Source organism: Barbus barbus (genome assembly GCF_936440315.1).
Source record: "Barbus barbus genome assembly, chromosome: 20".
Lineage (NCBI taxonomy): Eukaryota > Metazoa > Chordata > Actinopteri > Cypriniformes > Cyprinidae > Barbus > Barbus barbus.
In genome coordinates this window covers 15,577,475-15,591,598 of record NC_136748.1, presented here as the reverse complement: position 1 = coordinate 15,591,598, position 14,124 = coordinate 15,577,475, and the positions used below count along the sequence as shown (strand labels likewise).

Below are 14,124 nucleotides of genomic sequence, written 5' to 3'. Positions count from 1 at the left end.
TCTCTTCAGGAATTCGAGCTGCGTCAGGAGACGCTTTGGGGAACGAGATACCCACAGCACCAGACTTCCAAATCCCTGCCCTGTGTGTATCCATACGGAGCACAGCTAGGGCAAGAGAACGGAAGAACCTGGAGTGGCTCGCATGTCCAGGCCATAAAATCTGACAAAGGTCAGAGGCGTGGACCAACCCGCAGCGTTGCAGATGTCCTGGATAGGGACACCTGCGAGAAAGGCCTTGGAGGCCGCCACACTCCTAGTGGAATGAGCCCTGACTCCCATGGGAGAGGGGAGATCAGAGGACTCATAGGCCAAATGAATGGCATCCACAATGCACCGACTGAGGGTTTGCTTGAACGCAGGAAAACCTCTCTTAGGGGGACCAAAGCAAATAAGCAGTTGGTCCGCCTTCCTCCACAAGGCAGCTCTGTGGACGTATACGTCCAGTGCTCGCACTGGACACATACGATTTAGCCTCAGCTGGTCGGGCTCCCGAAAGGGAGGAGGACTAGAGGCCTGCAGCATGACAGGCTGTGGTGTGACAGAAGGTACCTTGGGGACATACCCTGCGCGAGGGTATAGAAAGGCTTTGGCCATGCCAGGCACAAAATGTCCAAATGGGTAGGGGCCACAGAAAGGGCCTGCAAGTCCCCAACTCTCTTCAGAGAAGTGATCGCCAGAAGAAACACGGTCTTCAGGGTGAGATGGCGATCTGAGATCTCCTTAATAGGCTCGAAGAGAGGCCTACAGAGAGCGTTCAACACCACAGCCAAGTCCCAGGGGGGGACCCGGGACCGTACCGGAGGCCTTAGCCTCAGTGCACCACAGAGGAAATGTGTAACTAGGGGTTGTCTGCCCCACCAAGAGGGGTGCGGTAAGCAGAGATTGCCGCCACATAGACCTTCAAGGTGGAGTAGGCTAACCCTGCGGAGAGTCGAGCCTGCAGGAACTCCAGCACTGTACCAACCGGGCAGTTAACTGGGTCGAGCTGGCGATCTCCGCACCATGAAGTGAAGAGACTCCACTTCAGGGCGTACAGTTTCCTCGTAGAGGGAGCTCTGGATTGGAAAATGGTCTCAACAACCTCAGTTGGGAGACCGGCAGCTATGAGCTGTGCCCCCTTAGGGGCTACACCCACAGCTTCCACAACTCCGGGCGGGGGTGCACAATGGTGCCTCCTGCCTGTGAGAGGAGATCCCTCCTGACTGGAATCTCCCATGGAGAGCCGTCGAGGAGGGAAATCAGGTCCGAGAACCTTACTCGGCCCAGCCAGAATGGGGCTACTAATAGCAGCCGAAGTCCGTCCCAGCGCACTCTCTCCAGAACTCCGGGGAGCAGAGCGATCGGGGGAAAGGCTTACAGACAAAGCCTTGGCCACGTCTGTACCATGGCATCCAGCTCCCCAACCGGTGAGGGATGCGTCCGTCGCTACGTTATGCGGCGACAAGGAGCTCCCAACACCAGGCCCTGGGACAAGAACCAAGGTTGTCTCCACATGTCCAAGGCACGTAGGCACCGCCACGTGACCTTGATCATGCGAAGCAGGTTTCCCCTCGGGGAGAACCCCTTGGTCTTGAGCCACCACTGTAGGGGTCTCATGTACAGCAGGCCAATAGGTAACACATTGGACGCAGCCACCATCAGACCCAGCAGTCTCTGAAACTGCTTGACAGTGAGTGACTGGCCTTCTCTCACTCTCCTGACTTCCGTGAGGATTGACTCGATCCGAGCAGGAGACATACCTGCCTGCATCGTGGTCGAATCCCACACTACACCAAGATAAGTGGTTCTCTGTACTGGAGAAAGCACACTCTTCTTGGCGTTTAGTCTTAACCCCAACACTTTCATGTGGGCGAGAACAACATCTCGATGTTGAGCCGCCCTCTGCTCTGAATGAGCGAGAATCAACCAATCGTCGATATAATTGAGTATGCGGACGCCCCGTAGCCGCAGCGGGGCTAACGCGGCATCCACACACTTCGTGAAAGTGCGGGGTGAGAGTGCTAGGCCGAAGGGAAGTACCCAATATTGGTAAGCTTTGCCCCTGAAAGCAAACCTCAGGAACTTCCTGTGAGAGGGAAGGATGGAGACGTGGAAGTATGAGTCTTTTAGATCGATCGCTACAAACCAGTCCTCGGACCTGATTTGGGACGTGACCTGCCTGAGCGTGAGCATCTTGAACTTCAGTCTGCTGACTGAGTGGTTCAGACACCACAGATCCAAAATGGGACGCAACCCTCCATCCTTTTTTGGAACTATGAAGTACCGGCTGTAGAACCCGGACTCTCTCTCGTGAGGAGGAACCACCTCGATGGCCTCCTTCCTTAAGAGAGTATGTACCTCCTGTTCCATTACCAGAGCCTGCTCGGGGCCCACTAACGTGGAAATCACCCCGTTGAACTGAGGCGGACGAGAACCGAACTGGATTCTGTAGCCTCTTTCTACAGTGCGCAGGACCCATCGAGACACATTTGGCAGTAGTTTCCACACTGCGAAATAGTCTACTAAGGGAACCAGTCTCTCGAGACTGGCCTCTGGTGTAATCAGAGGCAATTGAAGGGGTAGCGAGCATCTCAGCTTCGCTACGATACCGGGTGCAAGAGACTGAGATGTGTGCTCGCTGGAGATCGCTGCACCCTGAAGCACCGTAGGTGGCAGGGTTGGCAGAACAATCTCCTGAGGGCGCTGGGGGGCGACGACCACTGTGTGCTGCAGCGATCGTCGCTCTACCCCAGCGGGGGCTACCCTCATAAGCCCTGGTCCACCACCATCAGGGCTTCTTGGCCGAAGACCTCCTCGCCTGAAGCACGGTCCGCAGATCCTGCTTAGGCTGAGAGGTCCTCGGCAGCGCACCCTTCTTTCCACCCCTCTTACGAGGAGGCGCATGGGTGGCCACGCTCTCCTTTTGCGCCTCCCTGTGCGAGGAGCCAGCACGCGGCAGGGGCTGCTCTTACCCAGCAGCCCTGAGAGCGGTGAGGGAGAAACCGCTGGAACGCCGCCGCCTGCCGACAACCGAGTCAACGGCGTCACCAAACAGGCCGGAAGGCGACAGCGGGGCGTTCAGGAGGAAGACCCTGTTGCGTTCTTTAATATCCGACAGGGTCAACAACAGGTGCCTCTCCGCCGCCACCAGGGCTGCCATAGACCACCCAATGGCACGGGCGGTCTCCTTGGTGGCGCGGAGAGACAAATCAGCGGTTCTGCGGAGCTCAAAAATGTCCTCCGCAGAAATTCCCTCGCCCTCATCCAACTCCTTGAGCAGGTCCGCTTGGTATGCCTGCAACACCGCCATGGTGTGCAGACATGACCCAGCGTGACCTGCTGCTGCGTACCCCTTGCCCACCAGCGCTGACGATGTGCGCAGCGGCTTGGTGGGCAAGGTCGGAGCCTTCAGGGACGATGCCGCGTCAGGAGACAGATAGCCCGCAAGCATCTGCTCCACATGCGGCATGGCCCCATAACTGCGCTCCCTCGCCCCCGTCACATTGCTATAGAAGCCAGACGAGGGGGCGAAGAGGTGGGCCGAAAAAGGTTCTCCCCACGACCTCGACACCTCAGTGTGGAGGTCGGGGAAAAACGGCAGGCTCCGATGTGGAGGTGAAGTCTGAAACCGCAGGAAACGCTCATCCAGCTTGCCTCTCCGCGGTTCCACCGAACACTCGGCCGGCCAGTCGAGTCTCAACTTGGCAACAGCACGAGTGATCACCTCCACAAGCTCCTCATACTGGGGTGAAAGAGGGGGTGCGACGTGTTCGGCGCCTCCCATGTCAACCTCCTCAGAGGAAGACAAGAGAAGCGCTGCGGCCGCTGCCCGAGGGGAAGTAACCGCCAGGCGTGCTTCCGGACTCGGGGAGCGGTCACGGGATCCAGCAGGTAAGGATGGAGATAGAGACTTGCTCGTCTCCGATCCCTCTGCAAGATCCCGTTGCGAACCCCACAAGCGCTGTCTCTGCTCCACCTCAGCGAAAGCGGGACCCGCTCCGTGGGGAACGCCATTGAAAGAACCCTCTCCTGAAAAGAGGGCCTTTCGGGAGCGAAGCACACGCAGAGGAAAACCCTCGCAGTGCGGACAGTCAGCCCCCTCGAGGGCTGCCTCCGCGTGCCTCGCTCCCAAGCAAAGCACACACAAGCTGTGTGTATCCTCCGCACACATATAACGTTTGCACGGAGCCACACACAGCCTGTATTGCACCTCACTCCCCCAAACTTTGTTTTACAAAGCCTCTTAGACATTTGCAAAACGGACAGACAACAGTAAATAGGACTTACAAGACACAGAGTGCTTAGCTGAATGACAGAAAGCTGACGCCGGTTGCACCGCACGTGTTTTTATACCAGCTGGTCATTACGTCACCTCGCCCATGAAGTCCCTCCCATCCGTTGGACAGATTTCATTGGTATTCAGAGCCGGTTACGCTGTAGGCGTTCCCCAAAGCGTCTCCTGACGCAGCTCGAGTTCCTGAAGAGGAATCCAAGGTTTCTGGCTGTTTTTGAAGGAGTAATGGTAGATGAGCCTAACTGGAAGGTGAGATTGTGATGGAGCGATGGGTTAGCTGAAACTACAAGCAGTTCTGCCTATTTGTGTGCATGTCTACACTTACCGGCTCACATTCTGAACTGCCATTGACGTCCCAGCGCTGTGGCACTCACATGGTTTGCACACGTCCTTGGCCCACAGGAGTGCACCCACCTCCCTGTAGAACAAACTCTGACACCGTTCACAGTTCCTGCCTTTAAAACCCAAAGACAGTGAGTCTGCTTGTAGAAGGAAATGGGTGGGGGAGGGGGACATTGATGTCAACCTATTAAAATTCAATCATATCATAGGACTATGATTTCAAATTAAAAAACTGCAGTCTTGGGAGAGGTCCGGCGAGAGATGTGTAATTTTCTAAGGTGTCCACTTTAATGTCCTCTTTCATCCCTACCTGCCACTGTGCCTGATGCCCAGCATATGAAACAATGAACCTGTTAGCATGGCCTGATTTACTTCATTAAATGTCCATCTGTTTTCGCTCTGATGCATTATTTCGATTTTTTTCTGCTCTGCTTTTTGATGCTTTCATTATATTACTACTATTTCTCCAGCTGTTGTAATGAAAAATATCTGGGTTTCTGTTAGGTATGGCATATTGGAACAATACAAAAGTATTTTATAAAATATATGACATAAATAGGTCTTAGAGGTTGACAAATATGGGTTTTTCAATAACTGACTGGCTTATCTAGAGAACAGGATGACTGATAGACAATATATTTTAGATAATATATATATATTTTTTTTTTAGTTTTTTTTTGTTACACAATATTTACTCAAATGTAATTATAATTTTTTTTGTAATATTGAATAATTTGACATATTTGAGTCCACTAGGGAGAATTACTCTATTTTGCATTTTTAAATTATTTTATTAAATATATTTTTTAATTCATCATCATTTAAATACATTTTAATTTTTCATTCACAAATTATAAGCATAACGAGAGAAAGGTCAAATTGAGAAATGAACAAAAATTTTAGAAAGTCTTTGTATTTAGTTTGTCCCTTTTTTACATTATAGCAATTTTAATAAATGTCTATCTATCTATCTATCTATCTATCTATCTATCTATCTATCTATCTATCTATCTATCTATCTATCTATCTATCTATCTATCTATCTATCTATCTATCTATCTGTCTGTCTGTCTGTCTGTCTGTCTGTCTGTCTGTCTGTCTGTCTGTCGATATAATAGATATAATTTAATAACAAACTAATTTACAGCTGACAATGAAAAAAAATCTGAGGTTTTAATACATTTCCAAATGTAATTTTACTTTTTCACAAATAGGAACATTACAATACAGTCATACTCTGAAAAAACATTAAATGCTGTTACCTGTGGTATTATGTGTACAGTTATCACACACCCCTCCGCCTCCTCTGAAGTGTTCTCCAGGGTGAGGATCCAGGCTGGCATTGTAGTGACAGGAAGAGGCGTGGCCATAGCACTGGCATGGGCGACAGTTGTACGCCTGTACCTGATCTCCAGCTCTGAAGGGTTTGTCATTGAAGAGAGGAGAGCAGCGTTCGCACTGTTGGAGAGAGTGAGAGATCAGAGCACATCTACATACATCATCTACATATACATTTATCAGCAATATCCAGATGCGACCTCAAGGTTCAATGATAAAGTCCCCACAGTCACAAATAACACAATATTTCCATATGTACAAGACAGAGCAAAATCAGCTCATTTATTATAAGTGACTTTCAACAACTGAACTATTTTAATAGGACACTTTCACTGAACAAGCATCTCATAATCGAAAGAAAGAGGCAAAGAGGCAAGAGGAGAAAAATTAGATTTTTTTAAGCCTTTACTGGCAAAGTATTTGATTTTTGTGAACAGTCATTACAAATTACTGAGAACATGGGAGGCATCAAATGAAATGATTAAAAATGTATTATAAAAAGTGAAGGATTCCCCAGTGACTGCTGAGGCTCGCTGTGTCAGGCTGCTGTTTGGGCAGCTGTAGTGGGCTGTGAGCCCGGAGGGAATTGCAAATTCAGCAGGCTGGATACTGGAAGAGCCAGACACAAACGACCCGCCACTACAGCCCTCTATGCCAATCAGGGGTCTGACAACATGCAACAGGGATTTGAATTTTTACACATTGCAGAATGTAGTTTCAGAGAGAGCAACTATAAGTGCAACAGTTTTGCAATACTAAAGCATAAATTACCCTTAAAAAAAACAAAGTTAGATTTAAAAAAATAAAGAACCAGTTCCAAACACGTGTTCATCCAAAGTTGATCAATATGGTAATAAATAGACAAATTTAAAAACATAAAACTAAACGTGCAGGACAGAGATCAGCACATGAAGGTATTGTGTGTTTTGTATTCGTCTCCAGTGTGTGAGGTGGAGAGGAGCCGGGCTCCAGTGGGGAAAGAGCCTTCATCCTGTGTGAAAGGCCTCTGTGAATGCCATGGCTAATTTCACGCTCCCTCAGGAAAGGTCTGCGCGTGGCTGCACCAGTAGCGAGCCTACAGTTAACCTTTAGCCTGTTTGAAAACACAAGGTTTTTAGCAATGCATTGCCAAAATGGCATTCTCCATCATTTATAGTCACTCTAGAAAAGACCGAAGGGATCGCACTGAGGCTGGTTACATAACTTTAAATCAGTAATTATAGCGGAAGGGACTCTAATATTTCATAATGCTGATATGATTATGAATATGTCTGATATTTAGAGCGACTGCTGAGAATATTCCCTCCCACAATTGGCGATACACCAGTTAATTAAATTAAAAACCACAAAACAAAACTACTAAAATATTCTTAATAAATATATTTGTTTATTATTGTAAATAATATTACTTGTGTCTCAAATAATCAGTGAATCATTCTAATCAGTCTAACAATCACTCTATCATTTCATTCAAGTGGTTCAGGTAAATCAAATGGTTCGCAAAAGGTAGACATTTAAGGGATAGTTCACCCAAAAATGAAAATTATGTCATTGATTACTCACCCTCATGTCGTTCCAAACCTGTAAGACCTTTGTTAATCTTCAGAACACAATTGATGATATCCAAGAGCTTTCTGACCCTCCATAGGCAGCAACAAATTAAGATACTGTATTTTTGATGAAATTCATAATTCGCAACTACCATGGTTCAAGGCACAGAAAGGACATCGATAAAATAGTCCATGTGACATCAGTGGTTCATTCGTAATGTTATGAAGGTACGAGAATATTTTTGTGCGCAAAGAAAACCAAAATAACAACTTTATTCAACAATTATTTCTATTCTCTGTCTTCAGCACGTGTTCACGAGAGTACCATGACACATGGACTATTTTAATTATGTCCTTTCTGTGCCTTGAACCATGGTAGTTGCGAATTACGAATTTCATCAAAAAATACTGTATCTTAATGTGTTCTGCAGTCATAAACATGTGACCTCCAACACTGCCGTTCCCACTGAGTGACAATCAGTTCACTCCATGTGCACTGAAGACCAGAAATGAGACACTTTCACTGGCTCTGGCTGGAATATTACGAGGAAGCAAACATTAGTAGGGCCAGCCTAGGTCTGTGTCTCAGAGCTAGTAAGCAAACACAGCAGATAGCTCTGGGGCAGGCGGCAGTCCCCCCTCGGAGCCAGGTGTTTGGGTCTAGGGGCGTTTAGGGCGGTGAGACAACTCATATTTATCATATTTACACACAAACTTTTCAGCATCTACGTGTTAGATGTGGCCCTTGTTTGTTTCAGTGAAAACAACAACAGTAGCAGCAGTAGAGAGAGTGTGTCGTGTCTGGCCCTGAATAATGCATGACATCTGGTGAATAATTTAAATCACCAAACACCAGGTTTAAAAGTTTAATCCTGGGACTTGCTCCCAATGTTCAGAGTTATATGCAGCAATCTGGACAGTGCAGAGTCTCAATAGGATGAACTGCGGAGAAGATGAAGAATATTGAAAAAGCTTTTATTTTGCCAAAAGCAGTTCTTCAAATAGGCCTACAGTTTAAAACCAACTACATTTTTCAGTAGTGTGACAGTTACTGTTGTCAAATAATGTGGCTTGTTTTGCCAACAACAGGCAGTCTAATGCTATCAAATGTTATATATTTGCTTTTAATGTCATATTGTATTGCGCACACAGCTTTGTTGAAGCTATGACTCAAACACTCTTTCCTAAATGGTCTTTCTTCTCAAATGTAGTGTCAAAAGGTTTGATTCGTTCAAGTAAATCAGTTCATTCTAAATGGTCCCATCTACTGAATTAGTTTGTCTTAAATGTTCCTCTTTATCATCTCTAGGAATGACTCATTTTAGTGAATCGGTTTGCCTAAAAAGGCCCTTTCTCTAGAAATCTGATTCATTCTAGTGAACCAATTCATTCAATTGAATCAGTTCACCCAAATATGGTGAGACGGTTTGATTCATTATAATGAATCAGTTTGGACTCGATGAACCTTTCTCTCATATTTAGCACCAGAAAATCATTGAATAAGTTGCTCTCTCTCATACGTAGCTTTGAACAGTTTATTCGAATGGTTCATGAAAATGTATATACACTTTAATAAGCCCTTTTTGCCACTATAGCTCTTATTTTTTCTCTCTCAAATTCTGAGTATCTTGGCAAACTACAGTTTCAAAGTAGCTTCCCAACATTGGCATTTCTTGAAACGTGTGAGTACTGGAGCCTTATGTCATCAGAGCTTTCCGTGAGATATAATTACCTTTTCTGGACTCATCATCAAGAAACCCAGGGGCTGATGGGACAGGACGATTAGAGCACTATTGCCCACAAAACCACTTCCTTCTCTTCTTCCCCTTTCTTTTTCCCACTACTTCTAGCTCTTTTCATCAGGAAACTGGAGATGTGCATGAATGATCTTTCTGTCTCTTGTTTTCCTCTTTCTCCTCCTCTGTCACTGCTTTTTTTTTCTCTGTCATTCCATTAAAGCCTATTTTTGAGTATGCTGTTCATTAAAGAGGACTCTTGCACGTCATTAAAGGGAAGTGGTTAATTAAAAGGGGGCCTCCCCTGCGGGACTCACATTAGCTCCATGTGTGTGGCTCTCTGGGAGGCAGGCGCAGCGGTACGGACTCACACTAGTGTCACAGTTGTCTGCATGGCCATGGCACTCACACCTAAGGGGACAAAGACACACAATTAGAAGCCACATCCTTCTGGAGAACCTTCATCTGTCAGGGTTCTGTCACTTCGGTCTAGTTTATTCATGGGTTTGTGACGGAGCCCTGACACTCCCTTCTTGTCTTGTTTTCTGGTGAACTCTCTTGTCTGCGTGCTCTGTTTCATGTTGGGGCATGGTGTTCGGATCCCGGCACTCCTGTCTTGTTCAGGCTCTGTTCTGGTTTCGTGTCGGGGTTCGGACACTCACGCTCCAGGTTTGTTCTTGCTGGGGAGCGTGCGATTTCGAGTTCGCTCGGGCCGTGCGCTCCTCTGTCCTCTGTCCTCTGTGTGTGTGTGTGTGTGTGTGTTTTGTTCGGCACGCGGTTCGGTTTAGGCCGCGTGCTTTCTTGTTTTGTTTTGCTCCGTGTTGCACGCAGCTGGTGTTTTTTCACTGACTGCGTGCTTTCATGTTTGGTTTTTGTGAACACGCGGCTTATGAGTCTTCTCATTAGCTGCGTGTTCGTGTCCTGTTTTGCACATGGCTAGTGATTTTGTTTTGCTGGCCATGTGCTTGTGTTTTTGTTTTGTTTGAGACCACATGGCTGGTCTTGTTTAGTTCTATGTGCCATGTGCTCTCGTCAATTGTCTTGACCCCACCCACCTTGTTTCCTGATTATTGGTTAATTTGCCCCACCTGTTACCTCATTACCCTCCTCATTTGCTCCCTTTATAATCTCCTTGTGTTTTCAGTCCTGGGCCTGTCGTGTGCTGATCCTGCCGTGCCGTGCTGTGCCGTGCCATGTCGTGCCGTGCCGTGCCGTGCCGTGCCGTGCCGTGCCGTGCCGTGCCGTGTCGTGCCGTGTCGTGCCGTGTCGTGCCGTGTCGTGCCGTGTCGTGCCGTGTCGTGCCGTGTCGTGCCGTGTCGTGTCGTGCCATGTCGTGTCGTGTCTGCCAGCTGCCCTGTTTTTCCCCTACGGGGTAGTTTTGGTTGGTTTTGTTTATTTTTATTATTAATAAAAGCCCATTCTCTGCAGTACTGAGTCCTTGCCTCATCCCTTCTCCCCACAACCCTGACATCATCGTTGTTCTTCTCATACATCTAATGGAACTGGTTCCCAAGGTAAAGCCGGAAACTGGATTTACATTAATACAGTAAACAGAAATAGAGTGAGATCGAAGAATTAGCTCAAAGAACAGGATATGATGACAATGCAGATTATGTTGATATGATTTGAGTTCATGAGAAAAATAAAAGGGCTTAGTTACAGAATGTCAGCAGTAAGAATTTTTTATATTATATTATATTACAATCTTTTTTACTTTTGTTGTTGTTGGAATAACATGCAATAACCATTTTAGACCATATTAAAAAAAAAAAACTTTGCTGTAATCTTATGTTGACATGAAATTAGACTGATGTCAAATCAGTTGCAGGAACTGTCACCTTTAAATTATTTTAAAATATTTATATTATCAATTCAATTTGTATAGTTAATTTAATTAAACCTAAATGTATCGATTTCTGTTCCATTTTAAGGCCACTTTGAAATACGTAGCAGATTTCAACAAATCAACAGGGTCAGCAACATCAACGGCCCCTGACAAAATCTTCCTCTTCCCTTTTCACATTCCCTAGATCTCTCTATCAGTCTTTCATTCCTTCATTCTCTCTGTGCATGGCTAATAGGACAGTCGCATTCAACATTTATAAATGCCAGTGGAAATATCAACGGCGTGTCGTAATGTACAACAGCAGACCTGACAGGTCTCCATCAGACGGAACACGCACCTGCAGGTCACTGCTTTAATTATTCATTCTCAAGGGCCCTTATTCGGCATTATCATCCACCCATCTTTACACGGCTACCTCTAAAAGCAGCACCCTTCACCTCCGTTACTCAAACAAACAACGTAACAAGCAAACAAGAGAGGAGGAGAGAAAAGAAAGAGGGCTGTCGTTATTGCTGGAGGTTATTACCGTATGAGCGTAAAGCTGACACTAATGCTCCCAGACACAGCTTGACACCCTGTCAGAATACCTCAAAGGCTGAATTTACGCACATTTTAGTCCCCAAAAACACATACATCCTCTTCTCAGCCTCTCGCGGGTTTGAACTGTCAGTCTCCCTAAGGGGGTGAATCCACTACTGTTTACTCTCTGCCTTTGTTTCTCCGGCGAAGCTGTTGCGATGTCTCAGAGAGCGAAAGAAGAGAGAGGCGTACAGGAAAAAAAAGAGAGAGAGAAAAGGCGGGGAGGACGGGGGACACCTCTGAATGTCAGAGGATGATGAGATTTCACAGTCTCTAAATCTCGATTTCTTCTGTGCCAGTTTAACTAGCTCTTAATTAAAGCTGCCTTCTCTCACTCACTCAGACACACTCGCACAGCGAGAGCGAGCCAAGTTACAGCTGCCAGCATAATGACATAATTACCATAGTCATAAGAACAGTGGCTGTTTAATGTCTGAAGGTATACATGGGTATAACACCATGTCTCGGCTTCTAAAGAGACAAAAGAACATTTTCGACATTCTTGAGAGACGTAGAAGAACATTTCAGACTGATTAGCTGTAGCCTCCGAGAGAAAGAACACAAGTTCTGAAGTTTTCCTGCCAGTGATTTCCAAATGTGGCATCCACACTGTAATTACAAGACCATTAACGGGAAGAAAAAAATCTGTATTAAACATGGCATTACTCTCTGTGACTAATAACAGACATGTCATCGATCCTCCAGTTGTGTCAAACTAGCAAACACAATTTGTCTCCCATCTCCACTTAGTCTTGAACCTAAAAAGTCTTTTGGTTTCATCAGAGTCTGAATTATTCTGCCTTATCTGCCTACTGATTTTCTCATCAAACACAGAAATCCAATCAAATTTAAAAAGTCCACAAATTATGTCAAATTTTATTACTGGGAACAGTAATTATGGGGCAAAAAGGGGAGATTGTGTCGTGTGACAGCTAATTGGGGTTGACTGGTGTCAGGGTGCTGTTGGTTTCGGACCTGCCGCTGATGGTGATCTCATCCACGGCGTAGTAGCGATGACGGAAAGGAACCATGGGATCTTGGGTGTGCTCCTGGCCGTGGAGGTGGATTCTCACACGTGTGGCTCTCACAAACTCCTGCAGGGCGGCACTGTTGTAGAAGTCGTTGTAGCCCAGTCGCAGGTTCGGCTCAGGTGTCAGCATGCTGAAGGTGACATTTCCACGGGAGAGAGGTATGTTGCTAATGCAACAGATAGACACAAATTTAAAAATTAGCATCAAGTGTGATTTCCAGACCTGAAAAGGTCATGAAAAATTCTATAAAGAATATAATTTTAGGAGGTTATGCAAAGCTTTATATTAGGTGGCCTTAACTACTGTGTACTTACATTTAAATTATTAATTTGATACAATGCACTTATTGTGTACATACATGTTGGTACATTGTACTTAAAGGGTTACTCCACCACAAAATGAAAATTTTGTCATTAATCACATACCCCCATGTTGTTTCACACCTGTAAAAGATTTGTTCGTCTTCGGAACACAATTTGAGATATGTTGGATGAAAACAAGGAGGCTTGTGACTGTCCCATTGACTGCAAAGTAAATAACACTGTCAAGGCCCAGAAAAGTATGAAAAGCATCGTCAAAATAGTCCATCTGCCATCAGTGGTTCAATCTGACTGTTATGAAGTGACGAGAATACTTTTTGTACGCAAAGAAAATAAAAATAACGACTTTATTCAACAATTTGTCTCCTCTGCGTCAGCGTAATGCCATTTTGGAGAATATCCGCTGGACACAAATAGCGTACGCTGTTCTGTGTCAGCTGCACCACATGGATACGTCTTCTACGTTCTTTGCGCTTTGATGTGAATGCAGAACGCTATTGCATCCAGCGGATATTCTCCAAAATGGCATTACGCTGAAGCAGAGGAGACAAATTGTTGAATAAAGTCGTTATTTTTATTTTCTTTTATAATACTTTCTTACAAAAAGTATTCCCGTCGCTTCGTAAAGTTAAGATTGAACCACTGATGGCAGATGGACTATTTTGACGATGCCTTTCATACGTTTCTGGGCCTTGAGAGTGTTATTTACTTGGCAGTCAATGGGACAGTCACACGCCTCCCGTTTTCATCCAAAATATCTTAAATTGTGTTCCAAAGACGAACGAAGCTTTTATGGGTTTGGAACAACATGGGGGTAAAGTGATTAATGACAAACATTTTATTTTGGGGTGGAGTAACCCTTTAAACCGACCCATACCACCAAACCTGTCCCTAACTTTAAAAGTGTCTTGCAATACAATATGAGCACAATAAGTACATTGTACTTATTTTTTTATGTAAGTACATAGTAGTAAAGGCCACCTAATATAAAGTGGGACCAGTTCTAAAATACTTTTCATGCTGAAATTGGTATTTGTGAATGAAAAAAGAAATAAATAAAAAACCATATCCTATAAATTCATTAGTCACAAAAAGTATAAACCCTGAAA

General features: G+C 45.6%; 1 pseudogene across 1 annotated transcript in view; it reads right to left on the bottom strand.

Moving 5' to 3' along the window:
• The window catches only part of LOC306886729 (usherin-like), a 249,435-nt pseudogene that overhangs the window by 213,866 nt on the left and 21,445 nt on the right, over positions 1-14,124 (bottom strand). The window contains exons 7-10 of the transcript in view: positions 12,640-12,861; positions 9,557-9,650; positions 5,878-6,073; positions 4,599-4,728 (exon numbers count right to left, since the gene is read on the bottom strand). The product of the transcript in view is annotated as an usherin-like (transcript). The remainder of the gene's footprint in view (positions 1-4,598; positions 4,729-5,877; positions 6,074-9,556; positions 9,651-12,639; positions 12,862-14,124) is intronic.